The sequence below is a fragment of the Balaenoptera borealis genome (assembly GCF_965194805.1).
Source record: "Balaenoptera borealis genome assembly, chromosome: 2".
NCBI lineage: Eukaryota > Metazoa > Chordata > Mammalia > Artiodactyla > Balaenopteridae > Balaenoptera > Balaenoptera borealis.
Window position 1 is genome coordinate 118340868 of NC_138867.1, and position 21091 is coordinate 118361958.

The 21091-nt window shown below is 55.5% G+C and overlaps 1 protein-coding gene and 1 long non-coding RNA gene across 4 annotated transcripts in view; one reads left to right on the forward strand and one right to left on the reverse strand.

Annotated features, from left to right (window-relative positions):
• Nucleotides 1–110: 110 nt before the first annotated feature.
• On the reverse strand, nucleotides 111–21056 carry LOC309624235. The gene is made up of 3 exons (XR_014241819.1): nucleotides 19770–21056; nucleotides 18875–19142; nucleotides 111–319 (listed from the first exon to the last, which is right to left on the reverse strand). It is a non-coding gene; the product is annotated as an uncharacterized lncRNA (long non-coding RNA).
• Nucleotides 18308–21091, forward strand: part of CXXC5 (CXXC finger protein 5) — a 33946-nt gene continuing 31162 nt past the window's right edge. The window contains exon 1 of one of the 3 annotated variants that reach the window (XM_082382090.1): nucleotides 18308–18804. The gene's annotated coding sequence lies outside the window, so the exon portion shown is untranslated. Of the gene's footprint in view, nucleotides 18805–18848; nucleotides 18971–21091 lie in introns of those variants that run through there. The other 2 variants (XM_082382092.1, XM_082382091.1) reach the window with 2 other exon arrangements.

Consider the following 21091-nt stretch of genomic DNA (forward strand, 5'->3'; position numbering starts at 1 on the left):
AAATGCTGACTCAACGTAATATCATGTAAAACTTTTTCTCTTATGTTTATAACTCAACAGATTGGTAAATCCAGAGGAACTGTTATAATCACTATATGAGACATACTGTATTAGTATTTCAAAAGTTTATTCCAACCCATTTCTTCTTTTATATTCTAAAACATCTTCATTATGTTTGATGAGATAGATCCACAAGAAGATGGAGGTACCCAAGGCCAGTCCAGCTTTCAGCCAGTCAGGTTTGTCATCTGGTAGCTCCCAAATGTAGAACTTGGAGCGTGCTAAAAAGCCATTCAGGATCCTGGCCGGGGCCAGCAGCCTGGAGAGGGTGGAGAAAGCAGACTTTTAATATGAGAATAACTATGAAGGTAGCAAACTATCAGAATATACATTCATATCCATCCAGGAAGAGAAAATAGACTTCCTTTGGGACACTCCTGGAGCCTGTTTCCTGTTTCATCATTCCTTTGTTGTGCATGCGCGTAGATGAAAAGTGGCTCTGAGTTCTCTGTACCAAACAAAAGCCTTCCTTAAAAGCCTTTTCCTAACCTTAGCCCCAGCTGGTATAAGTGGTTGGTATTCAGGCACCTCTGAATATTTCCTGGGATGGGCTTAGAAATAATGAAAACCAGCCATGGGATCACTTTCTCAGGGTGATCCCGAAACACATACATTCCCCCATTGTTGCCATATTTTACCCTAGTCAATATAAGTGGCAAAGCTCAAAGCTTGGGACTGACTGTAAAGCCTTTCAGGCCTTTGGTCTCAGTGGCTGAATGTGTGACACAGTCACCAGCCAGCTTTGCCCTTTCTCAGTGCCTGCTCCTGGGCTGATTGAAGAAGAGGCAGAGTCAGACATTTTTGTGACAATTGATTACTTTTCATCTTTGAATTTTTTGTGGAGCTGCACCTTAACTGGAGGCAAACTGTAGCCTGCCTCTTATCGGATGAAGAACTATATGAATGTCTTAGCACCAGGATAGCACTTAATAGTTTTCAGTTGAGTGGGGGTTTTGTTTGCTTTTAACCTCCTGTGTGAGTTGTTATTAATAGAATGGCCTTTTCCAGGGCTGGGGTTCCTGATAACCCTACAGTGTATACACTGAAAGCAAATGGTTGATCACTTTTGGAAAGGCCAAGAAGAAGTTACTGAGTGCCCAGGCCTCTGGTGACTGATGTCCAGAGAAGAGCAGCACCAGCCTCAGTCAGTGTGCCATGTTCCTTTTCAGACTTCTCCTAAGGATATGAGGGGCGACAGCAGCCATTTTCCCAGGAACCTCGCTCCTTGCCCTGAGCCACTTGTTCTCCTGTTTTAATTTCTGCCTAAGTACTTAAAAAATCTTGACTCTTAAAGGGTACACTCCCCTACCCTAAATTGTAGGGCCTCTAGAGAACGAGAGTGAGTAGGGAGGGTTTGGCCAGCTTTCTCACCTTTGAAGTTTTCCATAGGAAGTGAGTAGCTTTGAAAGCTCTAAAACTGCTACTTAGGTTTTCTGACTTGGAGGTTTCTAGAAACAGTACACAAATACAACCTGACATTTGGTCTCCAGAGCCAGCTCAGGGGTGAGAAATGTTCCATGCTTGAGGTAGTTGGCAAATCTAGGCTACCTACCTGACAGGGGCATCTGGAGCTTCCCCCAGCTAATTAAGGGGCAATACTGGTAGGTCCTTCTGGGCAGTCTCCCCCCACCTCCATTCCACATCTCTGCCGTCTTTGAAAGGTGTGGCTGGTTGCAGGGTGTTGCAGTAAAAGTTGAGGGGAGCTGGCCTTGTTTCAGAGGAGCCCAGGACTTCCAGTCACCTGCTGCAGTGTAACAGAAGGAACCAGGGGAACAAAGGCTTTCTCAGACCTGCCAGAGAAGTTGAGCTTTTTCAAAGGATGGTTCCAGATCATCTAAGCCTGGCCCTCCTTTGGGGGGGACAAAGAGAAGGCATAAGACAAGGGGTAAAGGGGAGGTTCTGGTGCATTGCAACAGGTTATGGGGCAGGCACTGTTTCCATGAGTGTGGGGTTTTAACCTCTAAGCTGGAGAGAAAGGACACTTGAAGTTTTGGATGTAAATTTTGGGAAGAGGGGCAGAATTCCTTTGTGATTTCTCCTCTGACACACTGTCCCTGGGTTCCTCCCTGCTAATCCTGCCCCCTGCTGCCTTCTGACTTAAGTAACAGTTGGGTAGGCTTAAGTTTCTGTGCCCACAGATGGAGGAGGTGACTGAAGTGCATTTGCTTGGGTAGGGAGCGAGCTGGTATCTGAGTGGATGCTAGTGCCTGAGTTGCCAGCAGAGGGCAGTGGTGACCTATAGCTGTAACAACCATGAGGTAGGTGGTCAGTAAATCGGCTTGGACAGAACCTGGGAGGGGCTTTGGTTGGGGTGGGGAGGCCTGTTTGGGTTTGGCTTTGTTTACTGTTTATCCAGAACTGGATGGTCCAGTGTCTAGCTCATTATGCTCCATCATAGCCTTAATCACAATGAGGGAACAGATTAGTATTCTAGCCCAAGGCCTGCCAGAAGTGTCAAGCCACCAGCTCCCCATTCCCCTCACCATTGGTATAGTAGCCATGTGCCTGTGTGTGGACAGGTTCGTAGGGACCAGGCCAGGGCCTTTGCCCACCTAGCTGCAGGTTGCATGGTGACAAAGGCCTATTTGTTGCTTCATGTGAACAAGGGGATCTCATATTTCTGGCACTTCTCTGTCTGGTGCCCCCTGTTACCTTTCCCCAAAGGCAGGCAATCTCTGCGACTCTAGCCAACTAGCCCTGTCTCCTTTGCCTGCCTACCTACTCTGGGCAACCAGGACGTGACGTTTCATACCTGAGCGGTGGAGGGCTGGGGACCCGAGGAACAGAGCTGGGGGCTGGTGATAGGGCCTGGGAGATGTTCTTCCCTTGCCCTTTTAAATCTTATCTTGTGTGTTGGGGCCCCAGACTCCCCAGTCTTCCAGCCCAACAGCTGTGAGCCTCCAGGGCCACTACCCGGAAGCCAGCTGCCTCTTCTTGGGGAATTCTTTGAAATTCCAGGCTCGGCCATCTGGGTATGCAAATATCTCCAGATTTGCTGAGCCCGGCCAAGTGGCTGCACCCCAGGCAGAGCTGTGAGAATTAACTGCCACTACCCCCAGATGGGGAAAACTGCTAGGGGCTGTTGGTGCATGGAACCTGCGCTTTCACCTGCTGAGAGACTCTTTAAGAGTGGGAGAGAGAGGAGTCCTGGGGGCTCCCCAGGTCCTGCTCTAGTTACTAACTGTATAAGGGATTTTGCATATAAGGTGTATGCTCACTGTATAAGGGTGAGTTGGGAGACCCTTGGGGGCCCTTCCTGGAGTGTGAATCTCTGAGCATAAGAAAGTCCCTGGAATATGGAGGGAAGCCTTGGGTCTAGCGTGGCTAGAAGGGTGGGGGCTATCTTGAGGGAAAGCTCCTGGCTTCCTACCATGCCAGATCCAGGCAGTAGAGCTGGCTTAGGCAGCCCAGAGTAGGCCCAGCAGTCTGGCCCCCAGAATGCCTTGCTTTCTCCCAGGCCTCCCCCTGGGGCTGGTTATCTGGCTGTAGCAGGAGGAATGTGTGCTTTGAGTGGGGAAGGGTGGGGGGGCAGGGTCAGGGCGGAAACCTGGGAATGTGGACTCCCTGCCTGTCCCTGTCCCTGTTGGAGGGAGGGAGCCACGGAGAATGTGGCTGACAGGCCCCAGGCGTGGGAGAGTGTAGGCCTGCTTGTATGTGTGAGTATGTGCGGGAGGGGGCTGCCCATGTGTGTAGGAACGTGTGAGAGAATTGTGAGCATGGACATTCCTTAGTGTTTATGTATATGGGTGTGAGCCTAAACTGTGTAGCCTTTGAGGAACAGAAGTCGAATCTGTATTTGAATCACAGGCCCATGACTTTTCAGTTGTATATTCTTTTTTTTTTTTTTTTTTTTTTTTTTTTTATTTATTTTTTTTTTTTTAATGCTATTCTTGTCTGCTTACATTCTTTTTATTTATGTATGTATGTATGTATGGTATGGCTGTGTTGGGTCTTCGTTTCTGTGCGAGGGCCTTCTCCAGTTGTGGCAAGCGGGGGCCACTCTTCATCGCGGTGCGCGGGCCTCTCACTATCGCGGCCTCTCTTGTTGCGGAGCACAGGCTCCAGACGCGCAGGCTCAGTAATTGTGGCTCACGGGCCGAGTTGCTCCGCGGCATGTGGGATCTTCCCAGACCAGGGCTCAAACCCGCGTCCCCTGCATTGGCAGGCAGATTCTCAACCACTGCGCCACCAGGGAAGCCCCAGTTGTATATTCTTGAGCAACTAATTTCTCTCTCCTTTGCTTGGTTTTCTCATCTGGAAAATGGGCACTTGGCCCAGGCTGGCCCATAGGCAATGCTTGGTGGAAAATGGCCTTATCAAATTAAAGGGTTGCGGCTGTGGGTGCTTATGGATTCAGGGAAGTAGGCGTGGGTAGTTGGACATTTTTGCTGGACTCTTACACAAGCCAGCTGATTTTGAGCAGGACCAGCTCCTGGGACACCCAGGGACTTGGGGCAGGCTGTCTGGGCCCCTTTGGGGCCTATGCCTTTCATACCCACTTAGCAAGGCCTGCAAGAATGTGCCTAAAAACAGAATGGGTAGGCATTTAGATGGACATGCCTGGCCAGCCTGTGTGCCCCTGCACAGGGTTTGTGTCCCTCTGTTTCTCTTGGGGGACAAAAGGAGAGCTCAGCTACCCTTTCTGGTGAATAAAAGCCTGGAAGGGGATGCTGGGAAGAGCTGCCTCCAGCCATCTGGGAGTGGAGATGCTGTGGAAGGAGGCCAGACCTCCCCCAGCTGTTTCCCTGCCCTACCTGAAGGATGAGAGTAAGGGATGAGACATGGGTGATTGTAGCACTGCCCACAGCCCAGAATCCTTGCTTTCCCCCATTCTAGGGCACAGGCCACCAAGTGGTTCTACGCTCTCTTAAAGAGTGCCTCTGTGTGCCTGTGTGTGCGTGCATGAGGTCTTGAAGGGGGGCAGCCATTGGAATCTTGGATCAACAGGCAGGATTTGGGATCCAGGCACAGAGGCTGGGGAATTAGGCAGTGTTACACAGCCAGGCAAAACTAGGGAATGTTTTAAGTCTTTCCGGGTGGAACCTTTAGGGGGAGCTCCCTGGCTGCAAGGGATTCCTGGAAGCCCCTGGGAGGTCCCAGGCCTTAACTGGAGGAAGTGAGGGCTAGAGCCCAGCTGGCCCTACAACTGTAAGCACCGGAGTGGCCTGTAAGGGTGTGTTGAAGGAATGAGGGATCTTGGCCTTGTTCCTACACACATGTACCACTGGGAAATGATGGTGGTGAGGGGTGGGGTGGATTTCTGAGATCAGGGGCCAGCCCTCTTTCCTTCTTTAGATTTGGAATAGGGAGCGCTCTGGAACTGATGCCTCGGATTCTGTACAAAAAATGGCGGAATGGAGAGAGAGACTGATTAGGGATGGTCCTTAAGGAGCTTGCGTGGGAGGTTCTGGACCTTGTTTTAACTGAGAGATCAGATCACTGCTGGGTGGGCGGTGCTTTGTGTTCTACAGCGTTGTGAGAGTGGCAGGAAATGGGGCCAGTAGCAATGTACTAGTTGAGTTGCACCTGATGAGAGATTGGGGGTGGTTTCCCCACGGAAGTCCCACAGTGTGTGTGGCCAGTGTGGCAGTGTACTAGGGGAATTGATATATGTGGCCACTGTGTGAGTGAGTGCAGCAGTGTGAGTGGTTTGTGACACTTGAATTGTGTTTCCCAGGTGTGTGTAATGGCTGAACTAATTTTGTTGTTGGGATGAATCAGGTTCCTGGAGAGGAATGGACGTATCGGGAGAGAGTGATGCTATTAAGTAGTTACAATCATTATATTGATATGACTTAACTAGTATACAGACATTAAAGATGATCCCACTACCCTCTGTGTTTTGAGTGCTTACCATGTGCTTGGCCCTGTGCTAAGTGCCTAACCTGCAGTAGCTCATTTGGTTCTGTCAGAACCCTGAGAGTTAATGCTGGTTTGCCTGTGCCACAATGTTTATTATGCCATGTTATATTCTCGTTGGCAGATGTGATACAGCCGCATCTCTGTCTTACTTGCTGAAGTGCAACTTGTGGCAGTGTGGGGTCCTGTTGTATACTTGGGCTCTCTGTCCTGTTTTGTGTTGCCAATATGGGGCTCCACTGTGTTGTTCCATAGTTTAAGACCCAATTTGACAATGTTTTTTGAGGTGATGGTGATGGTGTATAATTTGGCTGTGTGACTTTTTTGCTTTGTTGTGCATCCAGAGTATGTAACTCCCTTCTGTCCTGTAGTTGAGACCAGCTAGTAGAATGTATGACACATTTTGTGTCTTGGTGATATGGGTGTCTAGTGTAGGGTCATCGGTTGTGGTGGTGTGAACTGGTTGTGTGATAGCGTGACTGGCTGTATTGTTATGTGTCTGTGACCCTATTGTGTGTGTCCGGGGGAACCATTTGTTTGACCCCTTGACCTCCTGTCCTAACTTGTGTCAGAGACTGTTGTAGTGTGCTGTAACTCCGTGAGGTGAGTGGGGGCAGTGGCCCATAGTGGCCCATCCCTGTACACATTGTGTGTCCGTGTGAGCCCATGTGCCGCTGTGCCCCTTTTCGGGTCTGTGTGTTGTCTGACCTCAGCCGCGTATGCCCCCACCCCTGCCAGCACCGCTGCCCCTCCCCCGCGCCGCCCGCCCCGCCGCCGCGCATCGATCGATCGCCATTGATTGTCCCTGACGAGCTGCTCCACTTTCCAGCCAATGTCAGGAGGGGGGATCTCCGCCGCCCTGGCGGTGTCATTTCCACACACTCCCTGGGCTGCCGCCAGCGCGGGCGCCACTAAGAGCCGGCCTGGATCGCCCAGAGCGCGGACCGGACCGCCCACGCCGCGCCAGGACGCCCGACGGAGAGGCCAGACCCCCACCTGCCCGGCCTGCGGCCCTGCACCCAGACCTTCCTCCCTGGGTGGGTGGATGCTGTCGCTCCACCAGTTTGAGCTGGCCCCGAGGAGGGTGGGGGCACAGTCGGTGCGCCAGTGCACTCGGGTGGGGGCGTGGGGGGCCGTTTCCGGCGGGCGGAGGCGCCTGCGGGCCAGCTTTGCCGTGGCCCAAACAGATGCTAATGATTTTCCGGGAGGCGCCGGTTATCTCTGGCCCCAGCCAGCCAGTGCTCGGGCTTGGGCCGGGCATAGACACCTCCCCACCCTCCCCCTCACCCCTATGAGCCTCGCCAAATGACCACCTGGCCCCGAGTGGACAGTGGGGGTCGCAGGCTCCCTGGGGTGCCCCCAGAACTCTGGCTGCAAGGGAATGTTTGCTCCTGTCCACCCAAGATGCTGCTTCCTCCTCCTCTGAACCCTTCCCAAAGCACCCCCCCTCCCATCTGAACAGGGGAAACTGAGGCTTAGAAAAGCCCAACCCAAGGTCATGCTGACCCACCACCTGCTGGGCTGAGTGGATCACACTCTCTCAAGGCCACCCTGTCGGGGACTCAGCCTTCCTGGTCCCTCTTTGCCCAGGGGCCAGAGCCAGTTTCCAGGCTCCCCGGTGGAAGTGCTGACGTGGCTTTGGGCAGCTGTCTGGGGCCGGGAAGCGGGGCAGATGTCACAGAGCCCAGGGGAGGAGGCGGCTCCATGGGGAGGGCGGGCAGGGCCTCTTGCCTGGCGAGACACGCCTCCTCCCCCTAGGCCTGGCGGTGTCTGGGACTGGGGCATAGCTGCTGCCCAGGCTGACCCGCCTCCAATTCTAGCCCCAGCTCCTCTGTGTGCCTGCTGACAAGTGCTGTAACCTCTCTGGTTCTCTTCCTCCCCTGTGGAGGAATATAACAGCACCTGCTTTGGATGAGTGTGAGCCTCAGATGAAAGCAGAGGTGTGCAAAGCCCCCAATCCAGTGCTGGACATACTGTTCCTGCTCAACATGTGTTAGCAATTATTATTATTGTCTTTGCAAGTGGGAATTTGGTGTGTCCAGGAGCAAAACTGAGTCCTGAGAGTGCCAGCTGGCTTCAGAGGTCATTCCAGCCAGCCTCCTGCCTTGGTGCCCCTGGCCCTCTGCATTTCTCATGCCTGTCTAGCTTTGTTTCCTCTCACTGAAGTGTCAGCTCCCCTCAGCTCTGCCTGCTGCCAAGCTGCCCCCACCCCCTCTTATCGTTGTAGTTCCCTCCTATCTGGCCGCCACATTGGGTCCCTCGAGCAGCACAGCCCCCTGGGAACAGCAATCGATGGGGCGGAACAGCCTCCCTGACAGATGGACCCATGGAGGCTGGGCTGCTTCAGCAGAGCTCCCTAGGAAACCAGAGACAAGAGCCGAGCCACCATGGCTGCCTCCTAAATAGAAATGGGAGGAGGCAGAGAGATGAGGAGGAGGCCAGAGCTTCCAGCCAGCCCCATGCTGGGCCAACCCTCTGGGGATGGGTCTGGTGGGGCAGGGCAACCCCTATACTTTTCCACAGGCCCAGATCCTCTTGAGGGGAGGGCTCTGTAGAGCTCGCTTGGTAGGTAGGATGTGTCTGAATTCCCATCATGGGCAGGTGAAGTTTTGCCGTCCCCATCCCCCCATGGGCACTTTTTCTAACAAGCCCAGAGGCTGGTGGGTGGGTGGGCAGGCAGGCGGCTTACCACATTCCTCAGGCTATAAGGGGCCTTTGAAGCCAGAATGGCAGGAGGACCTTCTCTGCCTGTTGAGGGTGGGAAATGATGAGCCTCGGCCCCTGTGAGTGTGTGTGGAGAATACCTCCTGTCTCCTACCAGGCTCCCAGATTAGTCAGGGACTTCTTCCCAGGGTTTCTCAACCTCAGCACTATTGACATTTTGGGCCATTTAATTCTTTGTCCTGTGCATTGTAAGATGCGTAGCAGCAGTTGTGACAACGAAAAATGTCTCCAGATATTGCCCAGTGCCCCCTGGGAGGCAAAATCAGCTCTAGTTGAGAATCACTGGTCTAACCTCAGGACCAGCCCCCTGGGTTGGAAGGGGTGGCTGACCCCATGGGGATGCCACATATCCTCTTCAGTAGTGGAAAGGGAGGTTTCCAAAAAGGCTCTGTCCCCAGCTGTCTCAGGCCCAGGAGGGTGGGAGACACTCTCCCCCCTCCCCATGGCCCCTGCTAGGTTGGAGGGAACCATGCTTGCCTGAGATGGCAGAGCATTTGGCGTCACTGCTCAGCTGCACCAGGCTTGGTGCCAACACCTTACTGCTGAGACTACAGAGCATGGGGGCGGGGGAGCGGGGGCGTTCATGGGGGTACTCAGGCTGCCTGTGCGACCTTCTGTCCAGCCAGCTTGAGATGAGGGGAGCCAACGTGGATGATCAGCCTCCTGCCTTCCCTTGGTGCCCTGGCAATGTCTCTGCTGCCTCCCTCTAGACCAGTGTTGGGTTGGGAGTAGGTCTGGCAGGACTGAGAGCCAGTGGGGGCTACTGCCTGGAGCAGGAGGATTGTGGACACAAGTCCAGCGGGCCCAGCCAGCTGACAGCTGGGCCACCTGAATGCCGAGCTCTCCCCTCGAGGAAGGGGAGGAAAGAAGACACTGTGGGTTGGCTAAATGCTACCTGAGTCCCCCCCAACCCACAAGCCCTTGAGCCTGAGGACTGGGGAGGGAGCTCCCTCTGGAGTCATCTCCCTCTTCCTGCTCAAGCAGGCAGGCAGGCATTGAGGTAAGGGAAAGTTTTCTAGAGCATAGTGTCACTGCTGGGAAGTCCCTACTTATGTCTAACCTACTTCCTTTCTTCCTGTAGCATCTGCCCTATCCTGGGCTGTGTGGTTCTCTGGCCAGGGTGTGCCCTTATTCCTGGGGAAGAGAACCCCATGGGGGAATTTTCAGTCAAAATAAAGGTCAACGGGTCCTTGTGTGGGTAGAGGGATGAGGGTGCCTAACTGGGCTCAGCTAGGGGATGGAGAAGAGCACTGGTGCCAGTTGACAGACCAGGGCCTACAGAGAGCAGGGTTTCCCCAAGACACACTGAACCCAGCACCAGCCTAGGGGGTCCTAGGGTGGGTAGGAGGAAGTGGCTGGGAGGTGGGCAGTGGCTTTGTAACCAGAGATGGGCCAAGCGGTATGAGGCAGCAGCTTGGAGCTGGAGTTTAAAATAGCGCCTCGGCCTGGCCAGGATCGGGTTCGGGTCACCCACAAGGCAGTGTGGCCACGACCATCCGGCTCGGGTTTCTTGCCACCCTTGATGATTTAATGGAGGAGGGGGCTACCCAGGCAGATAAGATAAGACCCCCTAAGAAAGGGGGTCCAGGCACTGCCACTTACAGTCCCCTGAGCAGGCTCTTGCCTGTTTCCTTTCTCCTCCACACCCACCCCCACGGGACAGGTTGCCCCAGCTGCATCCTGATGCCCTCCCTCCTCTTCAGTAAATATTTGGCACCAACTGAGGACCAGGTACTTGACAGAGCATGGAGATGAGTAAGGCCTTGACCTTGTCTAAAGCCCAGGAGTTTTGGTCCCCAGGAGCACACAGAAGGGGGAAGGTGATAAGTATTCAGCAGAGACCCTCCACTGATGTCCTAGCCTCAATCCTGAAAGTCCTAGGCATTGGGAAAGGAAGAGGCAGAAAGACCCCCACAGGCTGCAAGAGAGGAGGGTTAGACCTCAAATAAGCCTTCCAGTGAAGAAATGGATTATGGCTACAATGGAGAGGGGAGAATGTCTTCTCAAAAGCTAGTGATCATCCTTGAAAATTCCCCGGGGTGGTCCACTCCCCCAGTGTTCCCTGGCCTGCCCCTCCCCCAAGGCAAAGCCCTCAGACATAGATCTGAGAGCACGTTCTGGTCCTTCTCTGTCCAAGTAGAGTGATCACTTCCTCAGGCTGACCCAAGCAATAGGGCAAGGGGCCAGGGGATATGGGGGTGGGGGTTCCCCTCTTTAGTTTTTTGAGGGAAGTAGCTCTAGCTCTGCCACATCCCATTTTGCTGTTACAAAGTGGGGAAAAGCTACTTCAATCAATAAAAAGTTCTAACCATAATCCCTTCTGCTCCACTCTCCCTTGCCAGAGAGTCTCTGGGCCCCTAGGGGCAGTAACAACCTCTGGGCAGTGGCCCTTGAGGCCTGGCAGGTAGGGTTTCTCCCCACTTTGCCCTCCTTCCCCAGCCATGAGTCCGAGGAGGTGACCCAGCAGGCCAAGTCAGCTCAGGGCCAGATCTCTCTCTAACTGGAGCAATGGCCATCTCTCCTGACGGAGCCCACATATATCTAAAAAAGCGTCTTGTATATCTTAATGATTTCTCAACAGCCCCTGATTGAAGCATGCTCAATTTAGCTGTGCCGTAAGTAACTTTTTATATTTCCTCGGGGAATCATTTCATTTATGAATCTTTTCTGAATCTGCAATCTCGATTAAAAGTTGATTTTTTTTTTTTTTTTTGGTCTCTGTCTCCTCGGCTTCTGAGACGCCTCCCTAGCGAAAAGGGTGGTAGCACCATCCGTCCTCCCGCCTTAGCCTGTCTGGGTCAGGAGAGTTCTTCCCGAGGTGTGGGGGGAGCAGCAGCCAAGCCTCCCCTGTGGTAGCACCTGGGGCTACGTGACCTGAGGGGGAGCCGCCCTGGAGGAGGGGCTTACAGAGAGGTTGGGGGCATTGCCAGTCTCCTGCCCACATACCCTCCCCTACCTGCCTCATATCAGCCCCGCTACAACCAGTGTTACACTGGGGGGATTGTCCTGCCCATTCTGGCTTTAGGGTGTCTCCTCACCTGTAGTTTAAGAATTTAAGAAGGAGGGCTTCCCTGGTGGCGCAGTGGTTGGGGGTCTGCCTGCCGGTGCAGGGGACGCGGGTTCGAGCCCTGGTCTGGGAAGATCCCACATGCCGCGGAGCGGCTGGGCCCGTGGGCCACAGTTACTGAGCCTGCGCGTCTGGAGCCTGTGCTCCGCAACAAGAGAGGCCGCGATGGTGAGAGGCCCGTGCGCCGCGATGAGGAGTGGTCCCCGCTTGCCGCGGCTGGAGAGGGCCCTCGCACGGAGGCAAAGACCCAACACAGTAATTAATTAATAAATAAATAAATAAATAAATAAATAAAATGAATTTCTTTAAAAAAAAAAAAAGAATTTAAGAAGGAGACAGAGAATGCTTCAAGGGTTCAGCTTGAGAGCACACAACGGGTTCAAATCCTGGCCCTGCTCCTGTACAGCTGCCATAGCCTAGGTAAGTCACCTCTCCTCTCAGAGCCTCAGTTTCCTTATTTGCAAAATGAGAATGTGATTGTTAAACAGATTACCAAGGAGGTAAAGGGTTTAGCACAATATCTTCAGAAAGGCAGCCTTTATTATTTCCCTTGGGGGACCCCAATACCAGGAAGCAGGGTTGGAACAATGCTGAGGGTCCTATCCCAATTCTGAACAGTATCTAATTCTTTTCCTCAACCCATTCATTATCTAGTCCTGGTGATACCCCTTGAGGTGAAGTGGGTGGGACTGGCATAGTTATCTCCCTGAGGATAAGGGTCTGGTGGGGTTGGGACTTGCCCAGGGGCTGCCCCAGGAGGCCCACCCAGAGCTCCTGACTCTCTCCTAAGAGGCAAAGGTCAGGGCTACAGTAGGAAGGCTGGAGGGCAAACTAGGGTGAGAAGCTCTGAACTCAGAGAGAAGGGCTTTCCCCATAGACACCGTCCCCATCTGCCCCCCCCCCACTCCCTCCAGATAGTCGGGGGAGGGATTTGTCCAGGTGCTGCGACCTCTGGCTCTGACCTCTAACCTCTGACTCTGGCCTCCGGGGGGCTGGTGGGCTCTCTAAGCGTCAGAGTCACAACTGGGGGTGGGGCTGAGGGGACCCGGCAGCAGAGGCTGCTCTGGGAGTTAACGATTTACGAGGGGCCCCTTCCTGAGGCCTCCCTCCTCACAGCCCCAGCAAGGCAAGCAACCCGTGACTGCCCAGGTGGCTAGACACAGAACCAGTCCCGCCAGTTCAAAGAGCAGTTCAGCCTGGGCCTACCCCCAGGCAACTGCCTGAGTACCCCATTCTCTGGAAGAGGAAGGCAAAGTAGGGGTTGGTAGGTAGGGTCTGGTCTGAGGAGGGAGGCTGGGTCCTGTTTTCCAAAGTCTCAGTGTGAGGGGCATTTAAGACCCTGCTTTGCCTTCTGGAGTCACATCTGTGAGGGGAGGCCTAGCCCCACCTCTCCACCTCCAGCAACTTTTTTCCATATCACCCCACCCTAGCCTGCAGGTCTTGGGTAGAGCACTTTCTGGCCAGGCTTCTGGATGCCCAGGGCACACCACCACCGGCCCCCCCTCTTTGGGCCTGGTCTGTGGCCTCCAGGTTTGGGATGCTGTGTCCTCCCCTCCCCCAAGGCCCCTTTCTGTTACCTTGCGGCCCCTCCCTCTTCTTGACCCTGAGGCCATGGAGCCACAGCTTTGGCCTCTGGGAGCACACAGTCCCACTTCCTGTTGGAGAGACAGTTGAACCATGATTGTGCCTAGTGAAGTCAAGAGTTACTGTCAGGGGACTTCCTGGTGGCGCAGTGGTTAAGAATTCGCCTGCCAATGCAGGGGACATGGGTTTGATACCAGGTCCTGGAAGATCCCACATGCCGCGGAGCAACTAAGCCCGTGCGTCACAACTACTGAGCCTGCGTGCCTAGAGCCCGTGCTCTGCAACAAGATAAGCCACTGCAATGAGAAGCCCGCGCACCGCAACCAAGAGTAGCCCCTGCTCCCTGCAACAGAAAGCCCAAAGCCTGAGTGCAGCAACGAAGACCCAACACAGCCAGGGAGGGAGGGAGAGAGGGAGGGAGGGAGGGAGAGAGGGAGGGAGGGAGGGAGGGAGGGAGGGAGGAAGGAAGGAAGGAAGGAAGATCTTAAGAAAAAAAGAGTTACTGTCAGGGGCATGACGGATGCCCCCCAACTGTCCCTACTCCCCTTCCCTTACCACATAAGGGCTGAGTTTCCTGGGCCTGGCAGAGCATGGGGCTACTGCTGGTTGTCTGGCACATGTGTAGCTGTGCCTGGGTGCAAGCGGAAATACAAAGTGTGATTGTATGTGTTGGCCTGGTCTCTGCTCCCTCCCAGCCTCACCCCAGAGTCATTTTATTCTGGGACTGGAGTCCCCCTTCTGCCCGCCTCCCTTCCCCACTGTTTATACAGCTCAGGGCCAGGCTGGGCCACCAAACTGACTTCTTAGGGATGGCTGGACCTTGGCCTCCTAAGAAACAGATCTAGCTTTTCTGAAATTTCCTTCTAGTTTCACGGTTCTCTTGTCCCTTCAGAGGTCATGGGGGCAGGGGTGGGGCCGAAGGGCCAGTGGTCAGTATGTGAGGGCTGAGACCCCAGAGGCGTGGGCCCATGTCTAGGCAGTCAAGCTTCTCTCTTCCCCTGCCCATGTTTGCACCCCCAGCTCTGCTCTGGAATTTTGGCCAAGGTCACAGTCCAGTGTGACCCCACTGAGCATTATCCTGCACCCTGCCCTGAGGCAGGGCTCCAAATGCCCTGGCTCTCATTTTCTGTGATACAGATGCGGGAACTGGGGCCTCAGGAGAGGCGTAGGCCAAGCTCTGGGTTGGCCGTCTTTATTGGAGACTAACTCCCACACTCCTCTCCATGCAGCCATTCCCAGTCACTGGATGTTTAATCAATGATTGACATTAGCTGATAGATGGTAGTCATGGAAAAGGTAGATCCCCACACAAGGCATGGGTTTAAATCTTGGTTTTGCTACTTTGTAACATTAAGCAGTTGTCTTGAGTCCCGGGATTAAATAAGCATATTCACAGAAAGCAATTAGTGTGGTGCGAGACACATAGTAAGTGCTCAGAAAACTGTTGGCTACAATCCTTACTACTGGTACCTACTTAGTGCCAGGCTTCAGGCCCAAAGCAGGTAGGAGACTCTCCCTTACCCTCAACAAATTTTTGTGGATGGTAGTAGTGAGGGGACAGGGAGACCATGAGCAAATAAAAGCTATTTCTGTGCAGTGTGGTCACTGTGGCCACAAGAGGGGACAGATGAGGGCCCCCAAAGCCAGGCCGCAGAGTACAATTGTTCAGTGCATGCACTGCAAAAAAGGCACCTGGCCAAGGGGTCTAGGAAGACTGGAAGACAGTTTATGACCTGCTGCCAAATGGGGGTACCTATATCTGCCAAAAAGTGGTAGCTTTTTCTAATTTGCACAAAGGCTAGTGCTGGCTCTGTAGATATAAGCCAAACTGAGGCGGGGAGTAGAAGTCAAAGAAGGTTCCCAGTGGAGTGATACATGCTCTTGGGCTTCAGTGAGGACTTCAGGAGGTGAGCTTGATTAAGGCCCTTCTGGGCAGAGGGAACAGTGCATGCAAAGCCACAGATACTTGAAGGGAAGTTTTGGGGTGTCTGAGGGAACCACCAGTGTTGAGTGGTGTTGGTCAGCAGGGCTCAGGAATTGCAGGGAAGAATAGGACCAGTTAGGGAAGCCAGGCCAAGTTGGGGAAGGGGCTTGAGCTGAGCCCTATGGGCTCTGAGGAGTCACTACAGGATGAGGAACAGGTGAACCCCAGGCAGATCTGTATGTGAGAAGCCTCACGAGGATAGCAAATCTCTGAGGTTAGGAAAACAACTTTGGTGCCAGTCTCATGTCAGTTTCCTCATCTGAAAAATGGGGACAATACTACTACTGGGGCTGATGTAAAGATTAAATGAGATAAGTTACCTTAACTATTTAGCTTAATGCCCTGCTCAGGGTAAGGGCTTTGTAAATGCTAGCTATGGATATTATAACCAGGACCAGGAGAGCAGGATCCAGGGTATTGGACTGACACATTCCTACCCAGAAGACAGGGCAGGTGGGTGCAGGGCCCTTCTCTCCCCGACAGGTACTGGAGACTTATGGAATTTGCTTCCTGACTCTTAAGCTGATTGATTGAATAGCAATATGAAACTCCAATACTCCTTTTTGGAGGGATTGTGAACCAGGATCCCTTTACTTCTTCTTGTGGAAGGGGCCTGGGGTGGGGATAGTCTCTCCCAAGGCCAGAGACCTCCCGCCCAGTCCTTCCTGGGTGTCTCCCCCTTGTCTTACTTGTTATGGTAGAGAGTTCTATGTGGATGGTTTGCACATGGCATTTCCTGTTCATGTTGCATTTTCCATGTGGACAGTTCTGCCACTCTCCTCTCTGGTTCCTACCTGGGGTGGATAAGTGAGGATCTGGGTCTCCCTCCACTTCTTAATTTCCAGGAGAAGGGGAAGACTCCAAGATCCACTATCTAGACTAGGCCAGGCATATGCCAACACCCCTTCCCTGAGAAAGTCACCACTGATATCACCTGACTCATCTCCATTGCAGCCTGCAGCCCCTTGGGCTTTGCCCTCCTGTGATGGGGAGGGGACAGAGGTCTTGGGGAAAAAAGTGGATAATTAATAGTAATTCCCTAAGGTGGAGCTACTATCCCCCCCCCCCCACCATGGATTTCAGCATGAAGCTTTTTTCAGGTATGCAGGGCCTGATTCTGCACTCACCCTAGGCTTCAGAAGCCTTGAGGACTGAGTTTCATTTCTTGGGTCCTAATCCTCTGAGGCCTGCTGCTGACTCCTGGGCAACAGGTCCCACCTCACAGTTTGGGCCTCAGCTTCCCCAGAAAAGGTAGATAGTGGTGGGCTAAGTGTTTGCAGATCCTTGAGCATCTAGGCCTGGGACCCTGCTTCCTTTCGCCTTGTATGGTCAGTGCCTAACACCGTACTGTACCTGACACTCAGGGTGGGGCCCAGAATGTCTATCTTTAAGCAGTTTAGGGGTGATAATCTGGAGGTGTTCGTTTGTCTTAAAACTGTGTTCTCAGAGCAAGTACCTTGCTTTACTCACATGGTACATTTGGTGTGGCTTTGAGGAAGCTTGCTGGACAGGAGAGGAGAGGCTAAAGGCCTCCCCTAGGGAGCCATTCGTTGACACACAGTTAAAGGAGGACACTTCTCAGCTTTTGTGGAAGGGAGGGGGTGTCCAAGAGAGGGTCATTCCCTGTGGCCTGGAAGGTCAGGGCAGGTAGAGAGACAACACATTCCAGATGAACTCTGCCCTCTGACACCTCCCTCACACCCCTATCTGCTGGCAGGGTCAAAGTCCCAAAGCCAAATTTAGAAGGCTTGGAGGGTGGGCACCAGCGGCTGCTCCCATGAGACCCAGGCCCCAGGCCCTCCAACACCGAGGCAGGTGGCACAGAGGAGGAAACAGCGAGGTGGGAGCTAGTTTTGCTTCTTCCACTGAGACTGCTCCAGTGACTGGAGGCACCGGGTCGCAGCAGTTAACTCCCTGTTATCTGGGTCCCAATCATTCTCAGGCTGAGAACGATTAACCCTAGGCAGACTTCGCAAACCGTCCTGCCCCTTTCCTGTTAGGGTCTCTGGTCTGGGGGCTGTGTTTTCTCTGTCTTGTGGAGGCAGCACAAATCCACCCCCACGAATTCCACAGAATTGAAGAAACTTTCCACTTTGGGATTATACGAGTGAGCCTGGGGCTCGCTCTGTGGGTCCCTGAAGTGGCGAGAAGACGACATCTGCAGCTTTAGGATTAGCCCAAGCTGGGCAGATGGAGCGGGCACTGAATGACGGCGAGGATACGCGGGCCCAAATATGTACCCGCTGGGCTTTTGTTCTCTCTTTCAACCAGTGTCTATTGAGCGTTTCTCTGTGCTAGGCACTGTTTCGGGCTCAGAGTTCACAGGCCACGGTCTCAGGGCACCACAATGTAGTCGCTTTGGCTCCAGGACTCAGGGTTTCGGTTGGGGCCAGCGTAGGTAACAAAATATCCGTTGTCGGATCAGTTTCCTCATCTGTGTAATGGGGACAGGAACCTTCACCCCCTTTCTCCCGGGTAACTAGAGCCCACCGAGTACGGGAACGCGCTCTGGGAAGGGTGCAATCTTTGAACACGCGTCTAGCTCCAAGAGTGCTCGGCTATGAGTTCTCGGCCCTACGCGCACCTGAGCTGAGGGGCGCGGCCAAACCCTTCCTGCTTGTCCTTGTAGCTTCGCCTCCGGCTGGAGAGAGGGGGCAGAGGGATGGCGGATTTCCCCATAAGGTGCGTCTCCAAGCCCATGCACTCCTCACAGAACGGGAGAGGTCCTCTTATTTTTTGTAAAGTTACAGAAAAAGAGGTGAAGACGGGGCGCGCTGGGGAGCTCAGCCTGGGCCGACCTCGTCAGAGCGCGGGGAGCTTGAGGCGCAGTGGCTGCGGCTCCGGCCTCAGAGCCTGCGGCGTCCAAGTGGCCAGAGCTGCGTCGGGAGGGAGGCGGAGGGAGGAGGGAGGGGAGCCGAGGTGGGGGGGGGGAGGAAGGAGGAGGGAGCTTTGAGTCCGGTCCGGGTTTTGCCGGCAGCCCCCGGGCAGCATTCAGAGCTCCTGCCCGGGCGGGCGCGCGGCGGCGGCGGCGGCAGAGGCGGCGGAGCCTGAGCGGGGATGTAGAGGCGGCAGCAGAGGCGGCGGCGGCGGCGAGAGCAGGCGCCCGAGCCGAGAGAGAAGAGCGGCCGAACCTTGTTCCCCGAAGCCGGGCCCCGCGTCCCTGCCCTGCCTAGCCCAGCGCCTAGCCATGCGCGTTGCCTGCTGAGTCCGGGCGCCTCACGCTGCGCCCTCCGCCAGCCGCTCAGCGCTACGCTTGGGGGTGATTAGTTGCTTTTTGTTGTTTTTTAATTTGGGCCGCGGGGAGGGGGAGGAGGGGCAGGTGCTGCAGGCTCCCCCCCCCTCCCCGCCTCCGACCAGCCGCGGCGGCGTGACTCCGGCTCCGGACCCGGGCACGGCGGGCGGCGCGGCTGGAGCGGAGCGCACCGCGGCGGCGGTGCCCAGAGCGGAGCGCAGCTCCCCGCCCCTCCCCTCCCCCTCGGCCTCGCGGCGGCGGCGGCGGTGGCGGCTTGGACGACTCTGAGAGCCGGTAGGTGTCGGGCCACGGCCCTCCCCCGACCCCCCCCCCGGAGGCCGGCCCCCTCCCCTTCCCCGCCTACCTCCCTCTCCTCCCCCGGGGCCCGGTGCGCGGCCGGGGCCGGAGTTCGCTGCAAGTCTGCGGAAAGTTTGGCGGCGCGGGCTCCCCCGAAGTTCAGGTGCGGAGAGCCAGGGACGGGAAAAGAGGGGTCCGTGTTTGGGTGTGGCGGGGGGCGCCCGTAGTCTGAGCCTCGGAGCCCCGGACGCTGGGAGCCCTAGCTCCGGTGATCGCTCGATGGCCTCTTCTATACTCAAGCCTCCCCAAGCCGCAGTCAGCTCGGTCGCAGATCACTGAGTTCAGACAAAAAGAGGGGTTTTAGGGTCGGGAACGGCGGCTTGGGCGCCATGGATTGGGGTCGGGGCTCTCCCTGAGGGGTACGGACCCCTCCCCAAGTACTCGCGCTTGAGGGCACAGGGGCGGCGGGAGCCCGTGTCCTCACCTCTCGGTGTTGGGCGGGCGCTCCGCCTGCGGGGGCGGCTGATTGGAGATCTCCGGCGCGCACTCCCCCCAACAGACCCCATTCGCAGCCCTGTGTTTTGGGGGCATTACTGCTCTAATGCCCAGGACGACGCGTGGCTGAGTCTCCCCCTCCACTTGGAGGGGGCGGTGGCCACTTCTACATTTCCCCTGCGGCTCCTCGCCCCCGCTGTCCGCGGGGTGCCTGGCGGGCTGACCAAGTTTGACCTTTTTTTTTTTTTTTTTCCGTCAAAGTATCACCCCCGACCACCACTGCTCCCCGCGGCCTCTTTCTCCCTTCCTCCCTAGCCTTAGGGAGTCTTTCAGGATGTCTCCTGAGCCCCGCGTGGCCAAGCAGCATGCAAAGCCAGGGAGGGAGAATGGGGGTGTTCCTCTAGCTGCGGAGCTGTGGGAGGCGGGTGTCCCAGGCGCCTGCTTCGCTGCTCTGGCCCCAAATTTACCCGTGAAGTTTGGCCCCGAGCCCCCTCCTCTCTTCTTCCCCAGAGCGAGGGGCCGAACCGCCGCGAGAAGAATGTGTTAATTTTCTTGCTGGGGGAAGTTGTCCTCGCCCGTAATGGGCTGCTTTCCGGCGGGGAGTGCGGGGTGCGCCTGGCTTTGTTTATTTGTAGGATCAACAGAAAGTGAGTGACCCCAGTTTTTAAATGGGGGGCCGCCTCCGGGACCTGTCAGAAGAGCTGAAGCGCCCAATGAGGGAGCAAGATCGCTTTTTGGTCTCCCACCGCCCCCCCTTCAGGAATCGGAAGGGGTGCGCGGAGTTGGGCTGGTGCCACGGGCTGCAAGGAGGAACCTTGCAGATTTGGGGGTTTCTGTAGCGACTCATCCGGGAAGACTTGCTCCCTCCTCTTGTCTCCTGCGACGGGGGTCTGAAGGGTTGGCAGCCGCGCCCTACTTTGCCCCCTGGACCCTGGGTGGTCTGAGAGTCGCGTCTTCGGATAGAAGGGGCTGAAGGGGGGGTTCTGGCGAGCCAGCCTGTTGACCTCCGTCTTTGCCTGCGCCGCGGGCGCTGTTCGGAGTCCTAGGTTTTGTGGTGGGCCCGGCCCCCCCCCCCCCCGCCTCTCCGCGTTTGCGCAGGAAGCGCTGGGGAGGGGGCGTGTACGTTGGTTCGGCCCTCGCCCCCGCCGGAGCCGCCCCAGGGCGGCCGGCAAACAGAGTCCCTTTCAAGTTTTCCGCTGAGGCCGCCTGGCGGGGGCTGCGTGCGCGGTCGCTGCGGACTTGTTTGGAGCGCTATTTGAACGCCGGGCGCCACCTCAGCTGCCCTGGCCCGCGGGGGCGGGAGGCGGGGGGGGCCGGGGGATGGCTGTCCATGTAACTGAGAGCATTTAAATTAGATGTTTTTAGGGGGCGTGCTGGCCTAAGCTTGCCCTGAACCCCCTCCCGAAAGACCCTCGTACCGTAGGTGCCAACCGTCTTAGGAAACCCGGGAACTGAGACCCGAAGCCTCCTCCCAAACCCCTTTTTGAGAGCGATGCGGGGAGACTGAGGCCAGCGCTACCTACTACCTACTGCGTAGTGTTGATTTAGCAGTTTCTCTGGATGAGACTCAAGCAAGAGCTTGGGGGGGGGGGAGTGGGTAGTGGCCCGCTCTGCAGCTGTCACCCCCTTCCCAGAACGGAAATTGTCCTCTCTCCTTGGGGAGGAGGGAGAGGGGGTGATTTTTGCCCTGGGAAGGGGTGGGAACAGCTGAGGGAGGTTGGCCTCTTGAGTTTTCAGTCAGCCCTGGGGGTCTCGGTAGAAGCCCACCGCCCCCACATACCCACCTCCA